The sequence below is a fragment of the Staurois parvus genome, unplaced genomic scaffold, assembly GCF_062004578.1.
Source record: "Staurois parvus isolate SC_StPar_1 unplaced genomic scaffold, SC_StPar_1.0 ptg001349l, whole genome shotgun sequence".
Lineage (NCBI taxonomy): Eukaryota > Metazoa > Chordata > Amphibia > Anura > Ranidae > Staurois > Staurois parvus.
In genome coordinates this window covers 3,249,886-3,266,152 of record NW_028319145.1, presented here as the reverse complement: position 1 = coordinate 3,266,152, position 16,267 = coordinate 3,249,886, and the positions used below count along the sequence as shown (strand labels likewise).

Genomic DNA, 16,267 nt, shown 5'->3' with positions numbered 1-16,267 from the left:
TCCAATGACAGATTTCTAAGTGGGGATTTCTAAGAAGTGATTTCTTTTCTTACATCCTGCTGTATCTGCAAGACAGGAAGTAAAAGAAAAATCCCCTCAGTGGAGCACAGACAGCAAAAAAAAAATACATTATTAAACCCAAAAGTAAACATTTATTAAATTGCAGCTTACCAACTCTTGGTGTGATGGCTGCATTAGCTTCCTTTTTTAGACTTTCTTCTATTTTCATCTGGTGATCCAGCCAGTAAGTCTGTTGTTTTTCTCAGCACAAGCTCTCCAGCAGAATGTATCAGTTTACATGGATAACCATGTAACATTGGCGGGTTTAATTAAAACGATCAGCTTTTATTTATTCATGCAAAACCTTTATCCCAAAAGGAAAAAAAACTGTTTGCTGCAAATGCTTATAAAATGTGAGCTGGAGTTTGGCTTTAAATTGTTAGTGGTTCCAAATCTGCTAATGCGTTGAACGCTGCCCTCTCCCCCTAGACTGACAATGCAGCTGTCTGCTGTGCCTCCTATGCTCATTCCTCCAGAGTTGGGTCTCACTAACACAGGTGTGTTACTGGCCAGATCACCAGGTGAAAACAGAGAGAAAAAAAGCCAAAGAAAAAAAAGTGATGCAGCCACCACATCTAATGATTGGTAATCTGCAATATATTAGATTTTCGATATTGGGTTTAATATTGCTAAAAGTTTTTAAAAATTCTGAACTGCCCCCCCCCCCCCACATAATACTTCATAATTTACCTGGACTGAGCAATGTCGACATCCTCCAGAACCCTGGTATCCTCTGTAATCATATGCATAGACTGGGTGGGGGAGATTTATTAAAACTGGAACACTAAGAATCTGGTGCATCTATGCATGGTAACCAATCAGCTTCTAACTTCTACTTGTTCACTGAAGCTTTGACAAAACCTGGAAGCTGATTGGTTTCTATGCAGCGCTGCATGCAGAGCTTGGCCAATCAGTGATCACATGAATCGGGACCTCACACAGAGGTTCCATACAGCGACACACCGGCACCAGATCACGGGGAGCGTGCACAGGCAATGGATGCAGGAGGACGTCTATAAACGGCCACCTGATCCTGCACTGCTCCCAATCGCTGTACAGGACCTCTGTGTGAGGTCCTGATTCATGTGATCACAGATTGGCCAATCAGAGATCACATGAATAGTAATGGAAGTGGTTAAACTAATCCTTTGTTGAAGCCCCTTTTGATGTGATTCCAGCACTCAGTCATTTTGGGTATGAGTCTATCAGCATGGCACATCCTGACTTGGTAATATTTGCCCACTCTTCCTTGCAAAAACACTCCAAATCTTTCAGATTGCGAGGGAATCTCCTGTGCACAGCCCTCTTCAGATCACCCCACAGATTTTCGATCAGATTCAGGTCTGGACTCTGGCTGGGCCATTCCAAAACTTTCATCTTCTTCTGGAGAAGCCATTCCTTTGTTGATTTGGATGTATTCTTTGGGTCGTTGTCATGCTGAAAGATGAAGTTCCTCTTCATGTTCAGCTTTCTAGCAGAAGCCTGAAGGTTTTGTGCCAATATTGACAGGTATTTGGAACTGTTCATAATTCCCTCTACCTTAACTAAGGCCCCAGTTCCAGCTGAAGAAAAACAGTCCCAAAGCGTAATGCTGCCACCACCATGCTTCACGGTGGGTATGGTGTTCTTTTGGTGATGTGCCGTGTTGTTTTTGTGCCAAACATATCTTTTAGAATTATGGCCAAAAAGTTCAACCTTGGTTTCACCAGACCAGAACACATTTTCACACATGCTTTTGGGAGACTCCAGATGTGTTTTTACAAAATTTAGCCGGGCTTGGATGTTTTTTTTCGTTAGAAAAGGCTTCCATCTTGCCACTCTACCCCATAGCCCAGACATATGAAGAACACGGGAGGTTGTTGTCACATGTACCACACAGCCAGTACTTGCCAGATATTCCTGCAGCTCCTTTCATGTTGCTGTACGTCTTTTGGCAGCCTCCCGGACCAGTTTTCTTCTCGTTGTTTCATCCATTTTGGAGGGACGTCCAGTTCTTGGTGATGTCACTGCTGAGTCATATTTTCTCCACTTGATGATGACGGTCTTCACTGTGTTCCATGGGATATCTATTGCCTTGGAAATTCTTTTGTACCCTTCTACTGACTGATACCTTTTAGCTGTGAGATCCCTCTGATGCTTTGGAGGCTCTGTGCAGACCATGACTTTTGCTGTAGGATGCGACTAAGGCTTCTTTCACACGGGCATTCCGCATGTCTGTTTTTCATTTGTCCATTTACGAATGAAAAATGGACACCCATGTATTTCTATGGACTAGCAGATGTAAACGAATGATCATCCGTTTACATCCGTTAATGTCAGTATTCATTAACATCCATTTTTTTTACAGAAAAAAAAACATATTTTTCTTCTGTACAAAAAACCCCCAGAATGGACGAAAATGAATATTAACGGATGAAAAACAGATGTAAACGGATGTTAGCTGGTGAAAAAACAGATGTAAACTGATGAAAAATGGATGTAAACTGATCTGTTTTTTTCTTTGAAAAAACGTGACTGAAGTGATGAAAAAAACAGAACGCCCGTGTGAAAGGATCCAAAAATGTCAAGAAAGACCGACTAGAACAGCTGAGCTTTATTTGGGGTTAATCAGAGGCACTTTAAATGATGGCGGGTGTGTACTGACTCCTATTTAACATGATTTTGAATGTGATTGCTTAATTCTGAACACAGCTATACCCACAGTTATAAGAGGGTGTGCACACTTATGCAACCACATTATTTTAGTTTTTAATTTTTACTCCCCCCCCTAAAATTTTTCAGTTTGTTTTTCAACATGAGTTATACAGTTTATAGGTCATATTAACCACTTGAGCACCTGAGGATTTACCCCCCGTAATGACCACGCCTCTTTTTGCTACTCGGCGCTGCACTAATTCAACTGATAATTGCGCGGTCATGCAATGCTGCACCCAAACGAAATTTACGTCCTTTTTTTCACACAAATAGAGCTTTCTTTCGGTGTAATTTGATCACCTGTGCACTTTTTATTTTTCACGCTATAAACAAAAAAAGGCCAAAAATTTTGAAGAAAAACAATATTTTTTACTTTCAGCTATAAAAAATATATAGTAAACTCAAAGTTGGTTATAAATTTAGGCCAAAATGTATTCTGCTCCATGTTTTTGGTAAAAAAAATCCCAATAAGTGTATATTGATTGCTTTGTGTGATAGTTATAGCGTCTACAAACTATGGTATAGATACTGCAATTTACGCCATTTTTCTGCTATACAGCGCTGCGCTAGTTTAACGGACAATTGCGCGGTCATGCAATACGGTACATAAATGAAATTTACATCCTTTTTTTCCCCCCACAAATTGAGCTTTCTTTCTGTGGTATTTGATCGCCTGTGCGGTCTTTATTTTTTGCGCTATAACAAAAAAAGGCAGACAATTTTGAGGAAAAAAAAACAATATTTTGGACTTTTTGCTATATTACATGTCCAGTAAAAAAAAAATGCAAAAATCAAATTTAGTCATAAATTTCTGCCAAAATGCATTCTGCGACATGTCTTTGCTAAAAAAAATCCCAATACGTGTAAATTAATTGGTTTACGTGAAAGTTATAGCGTTTACAAATGGCGGGAAAGATACTGGGATTTTTAATTTTTATTTATACTAATAATGGCGCCGATCAGCGACTTTTGGCGGCAGTCAGCCTCGCGCGCGCCCCCTACCTGTTTTGAAGGCAGCCGTTTTAAAACGTGCTTTTGCCTACGAGCGCCGCCCTGCCACCGTTTATATGCGGTGGCTGGGCGGCAAGTGGTTAAAGGTGGAAAAAGTTCTGAAATGATTTATCTTTGTCTCATTTTTTTCCATCACAGAAACCTGACATTTTAACAGGGGTGTGTAGACTTTGTATATCCACTGTAAGTGCTCAGAGGGGGGCAGACAAAGACATTAAGGATTAAGCAAGTATTCCAATTAGCTTTGATGCTGCATCTTCTGCCGTCGGCGCAGGCCCACGATTGCCTTATGGTAAATACAGCTCTGGGTCTATATAAAATCCGGAACATTGACATCCCTGACATATAATAAAGCAAGCTTTGTTGCAGTTCCATTAGTGGATTGTATCCGTTCAATGGCTTCTCTTGTGCACTATAGTGTAATAAGGCGATGCAAATGATATTTTCTTGTGATGATTCCCGAACAGCCATTCCTCGCTCATCTCCTGAGTCTCATTCGTCTTCTACCAAATGAAAAGGAATAACCCAGATGCGATTGTCAGGTCCCAGAGAAGCAGTCTGTTTCAAATGGAGCTAGGGAGCATTCCCTGCAGGAGATGAGCAAGGTAAAATGTGCAGGATTTATATTGTACTTGATATTTAGAATTGTTCACTCTAGGAACTTCTTTGCTTTGATTGGAGGCCGCCACAGATGTCACACAGTTCACAATTCTTCCTAAGGGCTCTTGGAGGAAGGGATCCGACCTAGAAAAACTAAACAGCAGAAATACAGGGATAAGTTCATCGGAAAGTGAACATATCACAGGGGGCATCCAGTCAACAAGAAACATCGAAATCTGTGAGCTAAAAGTCCAATATATCATTAACCCCCAGGTCGCACTGAGTGCGACTTGGCATGTGATTTGCATGTCCTGCGACTTGCAAATCGCATGCCAAGCCGCACCCTATTTTCCGCACTTGGAGCGGTCATATCGGTGCGGAACCGCAACGATTTCAAAAGTAGTACATGCACTACTTTTGGTGTGATTTGCATAGACATCTGTATCAGATGTCTTGCAAATCGCCCCTGAAATCAACGGGTCCCCCGACTTTGAAATCGTGCTTTTAAATAGTAAAAAATTCAACCTATAAAAAATGGACCAAATGGTACCCCGAACTTTCCACTTCTTAATAGGTGATTTAACAGTACTAATTGGCATATTCAAGGCTTTGGACATCTTTTTATCTCCTTTTCCATCTTTATAAAGTTCCATTACCTTGTTACGCAGGACTTTTGACAGTTCTTTTCTGATCCCCATGGCTCAGTATCTAGCCTAGTCAGTGCTTCAGTGTAAGAACTAACAAATTCATTGACTATTTATACACTGACACTAATTGCAAATTAAAAAGCCACAGATGTGGGACATTAATCTCTAATTGGCATTGTAATCTGTGTGTGTCACCTTGTGTGTCTGTACCAAGGCCGAACATTCCAGGGGGCGGAGACTTCTGATCCGGGCCATTCGGGTGATTTCTGTTATCATTATGATTTAAAAAGGAGCCAAACAACTATTTGATAATAAATGGCTTCATATGATCCACATCCTTCAATAAAAGAGCATTTTTTGGCATGATCAGTCATATTTTCAATATCAATGCCAAAATTTCACAATTTCTGCCAGGGTATGCAAACTTTTGAGCACAACTGTATATATATATATATATTGTACATTCACATCAGCCCCTAACCTTCAAGGAGCGTACAATCTAAGGTACCTAACTGACATTCATACATACACATACTAAGGCCAATTTTCCTACCAGCATGTCTTTGGAGTGTAGGAGAAAACCCACGCAGGCACAGGGAGAACATGCAAACTCCAGGAAGGTGGTGCCGTGGTGGGGATTCAAACCAATGACCCTAGTGCTGTTAGGGGGAAGTGCTAACCGTTTAGCCACTGTGCTACCTGTACAACTCTGCTCCCAAAAGGAAAGAGAAGGGAAGGATGAGCTGTATGTGAATGAACTAATCATTGTCGGAGGTGCACATGTGAAGATGAAGCGTGCAATGTATACAGAAAATATGCTTACATGATGATGCAGCACAGCTTCCTGGTGCCAAGAAGGCTGGGAGGGTGGGTCAGTCATTTCAATAGCAGCTGGATAGCGTTGTCTGCCTGAGACAGGAAAAAATATTATAAACAGAGAAGTGGCACCATCAACAGGTAAATATTTTGCAATCACTTCACCTAATAAAAAAATGCATTTTAGGAAGGTGAATATTGTAACTGTGATTAATGGTTTATTTATTTATTACAGATACTTCTATAGCGCCGTCAATTTACACAGTGCTTTACATACATATATATTGTACATTCACATCAGTCCCTAACCCTCAAAGGGCGTACAATCTAAGGTCCCTAACTTACATTCATACATGCACATACAAGGGCCAATTTAGACAGGAGCCAATTAACCTACCAGCAGGACTTTGGAGTGTGGGAGGAAACTGGATAACTGAAGGAAACCCATGCATGCACAGGGAGCACATGCAAACTTCAGGTAAGTGGTGCCGTGGTTGGGATTTGAACCAGCTACCCTAGTGGTGCTAACCATTTAGCCATTGTGCTGCCCCATATTTTTTTTTTGCCTTGAAATACAATTTAAAGCATTCCAGTAGATGATAGGTAGGTTTAAGGCTGGCTGCAGCTCTGTCTAGGTATCTGACATTGCTGAGTACTCTATAAAATAAATCTAGCAAGACCTTGCATAATCCTCTTGCCAGCATCCTGCAGCTTCAGATTGGTCAGCAAATGTGCTCATTGGCCAATAGGGATGTAGCACTACACCCTTGATGGCAGCTGAGTGATTTGGCTTTCCTGAGCCCATTTTGGAAGCCCAACCCCTGCTGACACCACCTTAGACCTTTGGCCAGAAGAACCTTCTGGCTGCAACCATAAAATGGACACACAGTTTAAAGTGAACTGATATTTTGGTTTTATTGAGGTCAAAATGCAAGCACAGTAGGACAACAGGAAAGTATGTGCATGGAATAACAGCTAATGCTCGAATCAGTTCTAGATGTCCTGCAATTCATAATTTAAGCAGTGAGCAAAGTGAGCAGAAGGGGAAACAATTTAATTGGCAGGTTAACTCACATTGGGCTATCAGGTACTGGTGACTGGGTTAACTTCTGAGGAAAGAAAGAGCTTTTTATTTAGATAGGTCAATGTTCCTTTAAACTGCAATGTCCAATCTTCTGCACGCTCGATGGGGCCCTAGTTGGTGCACATGAGGATTTAAGTCTTGGTGCAAAGGTAGAATTTCCTTAAGAGCTGGTGAACACAAAAAAAAGAGAACTGCTTCTTTAAGTATTGTTGAATTTGGATGGTGTCTCCTTAGTAGACAGAGAGTGAAATCTAAAATTAGGCTGAAATTAAGGAAAGGGGCAGAAACACGTCTGTAGGGGTTATTCCACTTTAAAAGGGCAGCAAACTACAGTGATAAAGAAATTTCTTGACAAATGACACAGACTGGAACTAAAGCACTAATACAACTTGACCCACAGGGTGCAGATATTGCAGCAGGCTATGGTGATTTGATATGTTGAAAGTCTCTCTGTAGATGGGGGGCCCCTGTGTTTTCTCAGTCCCAGATCACTCCAGATGAGAGCACTGTGGTCTGTCTGCTCGCAGGATTGTCAGTCCGGCTTGTCATTGGTCAGCAATTCCTCCTCACTTCTTCACTCTCTGCAGCCTGGCCCAGACCCAGACCCGGCGATTGTCAGTCTGGCTTGTCATTGGTCAGCAATTCCTCCTCATCCCTTCACTCTCTGCAGCCTGGCCCAGCCCAGACCCGGCGATTGTCAGTCCAGCTTGTCATTGGTCAGCAATTCCTCCTCACTCCTTCACTCTCTGCAGCCTGACCCGGACCCGGCGATTGTCAGTCTAACTTGTCATTGGTCAGCAATTCCTCCTCACTCCTTCACTCTCTGCAGCCTGGCCCAGCCCAGACCTCCAGCGTCCCACACAGCTTTCCCCTCACACCTGCTCTCCAGCTCTCACTGTCCACTTCCTGTCCTCTGGTTTCCGGACTTCTGTATTTATCTGCCCCCGCCCATTGGCTAGCTCTTCTGGGAAATGTAGTTGGTTAGCTCATTATTAAGCAGGGAAGTCCTGCTATCAGCCTACAAGTCCAACCAAGCATTTCTGCACCAGAGTCTGTATAAATGAGCTGCAGAACACTGCCATCTAGTGTCCATTTAACATCCTGCAGCCATTATTTTTGCAGGTTGTTACAGGGAGTTGGGGAAATGTTTCTGTCCCAGTGACCACCATCTTAGAGAGTAGAGGCGTCAGGAAACCTTATAACCGGGACGCAGACCTCAAACAACAGACAGGAGTTGGAGCGAGATCTCCAATGTGGTGACACGGTAGAAATAAATCTGATATACAGCCTCAAACCCCATTCCCTACTTTATACAACACAATTTTTTTGGAGTTCTACTTTAAGCTGATCAAAGTCTTATGTACAAACACATATAGGGGGAGATTTACTAAAACTGGTGGTTGCAAAATCTGGTGCAACTCTGCACAGAAACCAATCAGCTTCCAGGTTTCAAAGTCTAATTCTAATTGAACAAGCTGAAGTGAGAAGCTGATTGGGTGCCATGTACAGCTGCACCAGATTCTGAGTGATCCGGTTTTAGTAAATCTCCCCTTACTGTCTACATACATGTATACATATACTGTATATAGTGAGTCCAAATAATGTATACAGTTGTCCTCTATTCATTTTTTTTTTTACTTAAACTTTCAGCTTAAAAAAAATAGACTTTTATAGCTTAATATTAACTTTGAAAACCATCAGAATGTATTATGCCCCCTTAGACAACGAAAGTCCTTTAAATGCCCTGATTTTATTGCTCAGTGCAGTTTTACTGCGTCCCAACTATAAAGCCTTCCTATTATATCACTGGCTGAATCCTATCACTTCTTTTTATTGGCAAGGCAATGATCTGCTTGGAGCCATGCTCATTCTTTGCCTGGCTTGTAATGCTTTGTTAGTGGTAGCTTCCTTGTTTCTATTCATTTATGCTGGGGAAACAGTGCTTTCCGTACCGGGAGGACCATTCCTCACTGTCATCTTATGGAGAAGCTTTGGGAGTAGAAAAGGTGTCCTCAGGTTATGGATTGAAAGATCTGGGGATTTTTTTTAACATGCCCTTATTAATCATCATGCTGGTATGCAATGCCGTACAATGCAGCTGTCACTGTGAGAGCAACGTTTTGTGGGCAGGGCCGGCATTTGAGGGAATATTGGCCAATCCACACAAAATATTGCACCTTTAGGATCAAATAGTCTGTGCTGCATCATAAGAATCTTTTTTTTTTTTATGTAAAGCCTGCCTTATAGCCCTGCTACATAAAAGAGAAAAAAAAACAATACTACTGCTTATAGTGCTAAAGATCGATTCAGGCAGACCGTTAAATACACAAATGAAATGGGAGCTGTTTTACCTGCCAATGGATTTGTATTTCTCTCCATTCAGTCCTGAGATTTACACAGCTCTGTCACACAGAGGCAGGGCAGGAAACCTGATTTATGTCTACCGCAGTTTTGAAACATTTCCCTACTGCCAACCTGTGATTGGACAGTGAAAGTAAAGCTGCAAACTGATAAGCTGATCTCTATGTCACTCTGTGCTCTCCTACTATCAGCATGTTCCTTGTTAGTACATGAGCACTGCAGAACATCTAGCTTTGACTGCTGCTCCTCCCTCCTAGTCAGGGGCGGACTGGCCATTCGAGCACTCGGGCACTGCCCGAGGGCCCGGGTTCAGTAGGGGGCCCCATAAAATGCCCTTGGTGTTCTGTTAGTCGATCCTGCTCAGATGCTCACACACTGTAGTTCGTAGCAGACATTTTATTAGGTGCTCATAGCTGCCATTATACAAGTGTATATCCTAAGAACTACAACCAAAGAGAGGCAATACCACAGTTGTACCAGTATCTAAGTAGTGAGACCCCTAGAGGCCATACACAGCATATAACATATTGCTACACCTGGTACCTTTTTTATAGGCTTTTTTGAGTGTAGGCAAGGACACAGGGGCCCCATGATCCCCTATTGCCTAGGGCCCCCATGAGTTGTCAGTCCGCCCCTGCTCCTAATTGCAATTGTTTGTGTCTTTTATATGGCTGGAAGTGTACAATCCAAGTGCACACATTCCTGCGTTAAAAATGGCGGTGTGTATAAGTGGGTGCTGCAGTGACCGTCTGCTGGAACCGAACAGAATCAGCAAGGGGGAATGTCACCAGCACACCGAGGATCACCAATATGGGTCCAAAAGTTTTAATGAACCATCACATAGTTACAGCAAGGCAATGTTTCAGAATCTCGTGACAAATTGTGGCATGCCTGATGAAGGGGTCTTGCAAGACTCCAAAACATTGCCTTGCTGTAACTATGTGATCGTTCATTAAAACTTTTGGATCCATATTGGTGATCCTCGCTGCGCTGGTGACATTCTCCCTGTTATGTGGCTGGGGTTCAACTTTAACAATATTGCTACAATGTCCGGAAATGGGCTTAAAACGGTATTAAACCGAAAAGCAAACATTTATTATATTGCAGCTTACCAATTCTTTGATGTGTTGGCGGCATTAGTTTTCTTTTTTAGGCTTTCTTTCTACTATTTTCACCTGGTGATTCAGCCAGCAGCTCTGCTGTTTTTCAGAAGCTGAAACTCTCCAGCAGAATGTATCAGTTTACATGGATGAAACAAACCATTTTATCATTTTAATCGCCCCCACTGCCAACCTATAACGTTGCCACCTCCCCCTCTCTGTTGGGGTCCCTCAAGGCTCTGTCGTTGGGCCCCTTCTCTTCTACATCTAAGCTTCCTCCCTTGGCCAACTGATACACTCCCACGGCTTCAACTACCATCTCTACGCCGATGACACGCAAATCTACCTCTTTACCCCTCGCCTCACCCCTTCAGTCTCCACCCGAATCACTTGCCTACTGAACGACATATCAGATTGGATGTCACTCCACTTCCTCAAACTAAACCTTTCCAAAACCGAGCTCCTAGTTTTCCCCCCAGCCCGTGCCCCCCCCTCTCCATCACGACCAACAACGCCACCATCAGTCCCACTCCGCAAGCCAAAGTTCTAGGTGTCACTCTAGACTCCAATCTGTCCTTCCAGCCCCATGTCCAATCGCTGGCAAATTCATGCAGACTCCACCTCCGCAACATCTCCAAGATACGTTCGTTCCTAATCCCAGAAACTACTAAACAACTCGTTCACTCCCTTGTTATCTCACGTCTGGACTACTGTAACTCCCTCCTAACCGGCTTACCTCATCACAGGCTATCCCCGCTTCAGTCTATCCTGAACTCTGTGGCCAGACCCATCCACCTTACTAACCGCTCCGTATCCGCCACCCCCCTCTGTCATTCCCTCCACTGGTTCCCGATTGCCCAACGCATAGAATTCCAATTACTAACACAGACATACAAAGCTATTCATAACACTGCCCCAAACTACCTCACCGACCTGATATCCAAATACCACCCTACCCGTAATCTTCGCTCCTCACAAGACCTCCTACTCTCTAGCTCCCTGGTCTCCTCCTCCCATGCCCATCTCCAGGACTTCTCCAGGGCTTCCCCCATCCTCTGGAACGCACTACCCCAATCCATCAGACTGTCACCTACCCTCCTCACCTTCAGGCGCACCCTGAAAACCCAGCTCTTCAGGGAAGCCTACCCCGCCCTCACCTAACTGCCTATCTCCTCCACTCCTCTTACCACTCCATCCCCCACAGCCATTTCCTCCTGTACCACTATCCCCTCCCTCCTAGATTGTAAGCTCCAAGGAGCAGGGCCCTCGAACCCCTCGTGTATTGTATTGCATTGTATTGTTACTGTACTGTCTCATGTACTGTCTCCCACTATAATGTACAGCGCTGAGCAAACTTTTTGGTGCTATATAAATCCTGTATAATAATAATCAGCTTTTATTTATTCATGTAAAACATTTATTCCAAAAGGAAAAAAACTGTTTGCTGTAACTGATTATAAAGTAGCTGGAGTTTGGTATAAATTTGTTATTTTATTAAAATCTGCTTATACATTTACCGTATTTTTCGCACCAAAAGGGGGGAAAATGTCAGTGCGTCTTATGGAGCGAATATAAAGCGGCCGGTCCGGTATTTTTGCGGCCACCATGTCAGAATACCGGGCCGGCCGCTCAGCTGTTGTCTGCTGCAGGGTCTTACCTGTTCCTCGCTCCAGCGCTGCACAGTCTTCCCGCTCTGGCTTCTGTGACAGCCGGGTGCCCACTGCGCATGTGCTGCGCTTTGTGAATGATCCGGTGTCTTCTGGGACACATGAAAGGTCCCAGAAGGCGCCGGGCCATTCACAAAGCGAAGCGCTTCTCGCACCTGCGCAGTGGGCACCCGGCTGTCACAGAAGCCGGCCTGGGAAGAAGAGGGAAGGCAACTCCGCGGAAGTGGGAGCAAGTACCTGTCAAATTCAGGTACCCGCTCCCCCTCCCTCCCCAAAGGTCAGCAGTCTCTGGTCATCCCCTTCACTGTCTGCAGTCTCTGGTCATCCCCTGCACTGTCTGCAGTCTCTGGTCATTCCCTGCACTGTCCGCAGTCTCTGGTCATCCCCTGCACTGTCTGCAGTCTCTGGTCATCCCCTGCACTGTCTGCAGTCTCTGGTCATCCCATTCACTGTCTGCAGTCTCTGGTCATTCCCTGCACTGTCCGCAGTCTCTGGTCATTCCCTGCACTGTCCGCAGTCTCTGGTCATTCCCTGCACTGTCCGCAGTCTCTGGTCATCCCCTGTACTGTCTGCAGTCTCTGGTCATCTCCTGCACTATGTCCGCAGTCTCTGGTCATCTCCTGTACTGTGTCCGCAGTCTCTGGTCATCTCCTGTACTGTTTCTGCAGTCTCTGGTCATCTCCTGTACTATGTCCGCAGTCTCTTGGTCATCCCCTGTACTTTGTCCGCAGTCTCTGGTCATCCCCTGTACTGTGTCTGCAGTCCATTGGTTCAGAATATTTTTTTTTCTTGTTTTTCACCTCTAAAACCTAGGTGCGTCTTATGGTCAGGTGCGTCTTATGGAGCGAAAAATACGGTAACACTCCCATCCCCTCAGACTGACAATGCTGCTGTCTGCTAAGTCCTGTGCTCCTTCATCCAGAGTGGGGACACTCTAAGGCTAGGTTCACACCACCGTTTTCCTGCGGTCTGTGTTTTGTGCAGGCATGAGAGCCCATTCATTTGAATGGACTCCTGTGACCCGAGACGTGCAGTGAAGAAATCCCTGCACTTCTTTGGAAAACGCAGCCCGCATGGGAACCTCGGTTGCCAGTACGGTTGCGATTTCCAGTGCGGGCGGCGTGCCATTAGAATTAATTGTAACCACCCGCGGGTCCGCATTCCTCTGTGCAGGTGGTGTGGCTGCACGGATTTTTGTGCGGATCCGCAGCAGCACCACCCGCACAGATGTGAACCAGGGACCGACCATTTGGAAACTCGGGCACTGCCCGAGGGCCCGGGGTCAGTAGGGGGCCCCATGAGATGCTTTTTCATAGGCTTTTTTGAGTTTGGGCAAAGACACAGGGGCCCCATGAACCCTTATTGCCCGGGGGCCCCATGAGTTGTCAGTCCGCCCCTGACCAGGGGTAATACAGGAAGTGTGTTACTGGCCAGATCACTGGGTGAAAACAGAGGGAAAAATCCAAAGAAAAGAAAACTAGTGCAGCCACCACATCTAATGATCGGTAAGCTGCAATGTAATACATTACATGTAAGGGTTGGTGAAATCCATGCTGGTAAAGCAGCCCATAGATAAGTTTTTTTCTTTTTTCCATTCAGTGGATTAAACGAAAGAAATTACTCGATTCCCCCATCCACACATTTGATGTGGATAGGGGAACCCTCCCCCCTGAGCCTTTGTATTCTGACAGCGGGGAGACTTCCCTGCTGTCAGAATACAATGATCAGTGCTGCAAAAATCCAGCAGGGTGGCTGTACAGAAGTTGATTGATAGATCGATTTCTAAACAACCAACCTGCCCATACATTGATTGGAATTTGGCGGGTGCTGTTTGGAACATTAGTTGGACTAGAACCTGAAGTGTGTTCAGCATTGAACAAAGAAAGTGACTTTGCCATAGCGGCCAATCATGTTTCAACAGTGCAACGTAGAAAAACAGTACTCGTCTTATCCAATCAGATTTTAGCTTGGTAAGTACAAATAAGGAAATCGAACTTCTGATTGGCTGCTTAATGTGTCTGCCATTGAGAATTAGCTCCCGAGCTGCTGTGTCTGCATTCACCTGGGTGCATTGCCTGCAGTCTAGCAGCAGAGGGGTTAGCCTGGCAAGACTGCCATCCTAATTCACATTTATTTCAGCACTACAGAAAGCCATCCATTAGGCAAGAGTTACAGCCAACGTTAACGGAAACGCTGTAGCGCCATTAATTGGAATGAATGGATGGGTAACTTTTATGAGAGGTCACAATTGCAGTAATATTGTCTTCTGAAAATGATTGTATTAGAATTTTGCATGCCAGCTGTGAAGACTTTGCCACGCTGCGCCGGTGTGGACCTCGCCCAGGATTGATGGGGTTTTAATTATACAGGGAAGGAAGAAAGAACGCAATATTTTAACCCCTCTCGCGCCACGTGACAGAGTGGCAGGGAAAACTCTCAAGCGCACGTGGTAATGGGGGATTTAATATGCGAGCAATCTCTTATCCAAACACTTGATTCCTGCAAGCAGTAGCGATGAGAAAAAAAAAATCTACATAAGACAAGAGTCCATAGACAGAGCTGAGAGTACAGGTGTATGGATGGGTCTGTATCTGAACTCTACCTGTCCTATTGTTTTATAAACACTGTTACCTACGGTGATATACCTGTAGCTGCATTCACCTGTCAGGAATGGACTTGCCAATGGTGGTGGGACTCACCTGCCTTGTGGGCTGCAGTACCAGGGCTGGCCAGCGGGTGCTCTCAGCAACCAGAAGCTCACTCCTGCAGTCAGCCATCACCTGAGGCTGATTGCAGGAGGTGTATTTAAGGAATGGCCAGACCTGCAGTCAGTGCCTTGGTGTATGTTTCCCATGAGCCCCTGTACCTGCATCCTGTCTGCTTCCTGCCTGATTCCTGATTCTGCTTGATCCTGACCCTGAATGAACTCCGCCTGTCCTGACCTCGGCTATTCCTAACCACTCTCCAGCCTGCTCCTTTGGTACCTTGTCTGCCTGATTGTTCCTGACCCGGCCCGTCTGACTACGCTCTGCCTACTCCTTTGTGTCTTGTCTACCCTATGATTCCTGACCCAGCTCACCTGACCACTCCACCTCGCCAGCCCTGACTGCTCTTATCTGTGTACATTCCGTTATCAGTTGGAGGTTTGGTTTTGTTATATTGTGCGTTATATTTGTGTATAACCCTTAATAAATGATATTGTTACACCATACTTGAGCCTGCGTTTCCCTGTGTCAGTTCATGCATCTCTGGTCTTACCGCGAGCCCTGACATCACCTGTCCTGCAGCTGCGCTCCATAATCAGTGCTACTCACAAGCACATGTGGTTCCATTCCCTGCAGGATCGGGAACTCTTATCAGTGCATACAGCATCACCTCTAGAAGTAATTATTTAGTTGCATCCTTTCTGTGACTGTTTTACCCTCGAAAGATAGACTTTTCATCCTACAAATGTTTCCCGCCCCGGTGGACAGAAGCAGACTGCTGATTGTAAGCAATGCTCCCAGTCATTACATCCAGTCACAGTTGGGGCAATTCAGATGTCGATTAGTGTCCAGGGTGCGCTCAGGCGCCTAGTTCAAGGGCAGGGATACCTCATTATTCTCCGGGGGGATGATCTGTTCATTTATGGACACCGGCAAAATGGCGCTGTCACGATTTTGAAAACTGAACTGCAAAGAAAACCTTTAACACTTAACTGTCCCACTGCCCACACAGGAAGGATCTTCTGCATCCAGCACACTGTGGGGTTGGTTTACTAAAGGCAAATAATCTGGGCACCGCAAGTCCACATGGAAGTGCACCGAAAGTGTAGTTGCTCTAGATCTGAGGGGAACATGCAAGGAAAATTAAAAAAACATAATTGCTTGCACTTGATTGGATGATAGAAATCAGCAGAGCTTTCCTTTATTTCAGAGCTTCCCGTCAGACCTAGATCAACTGCACTTTCAGTGCACAGTATATTTGCCTTTAGTAAATCAACCTCCCTGTGTTAGACACTTGCTCCTCCACTGCACTCTGTGGTTCCAACCACTGGCTCCTACATCACTAATATGTCCTGCTGTGATGTAGGAGCTGGTGGAGGATACCACAGAGTGCAGTGAAGGATACCACAGAGTGCAGTAGAGGATACCACAGAGTGCAGTAGAGGATACCACAGAGTGCAGTTGAGGATACCACAGCGTGCAATGGAGGATACCACAGAGTGCAGTGGGGGATACCATAGAG

At 44.8% G+C, this 16,267-nt stretch overlaps 1 long non-coding RNA gene across 1 annotated transcript in view; it reads right to left on the bottom strand.

The window, feature by feature from the left end:
• Positions 1-3,204: 3,204 nt before the first annotated feature.
• LOC149436728 (uncharacterized) overlaps positions 3,205-16,267 on the bottom strand; it is a 30,791-nt gene continuing 17,728 nt past the window's right edge. Inside the window, exons 2-3 of the long non-coding RNA XR_016308283.1 lie at positions 5,836-5,921; positions 3,205-4,518 (exon numbers count right to left, since the gene is read on the bottom strand). This is a non-coding gene — a long non-coding RNA (uncharacterized LOC149436728). The remainder of the gene's footprint in view (positions 4,519-5,835; positions 5,922-16,267) is intronic.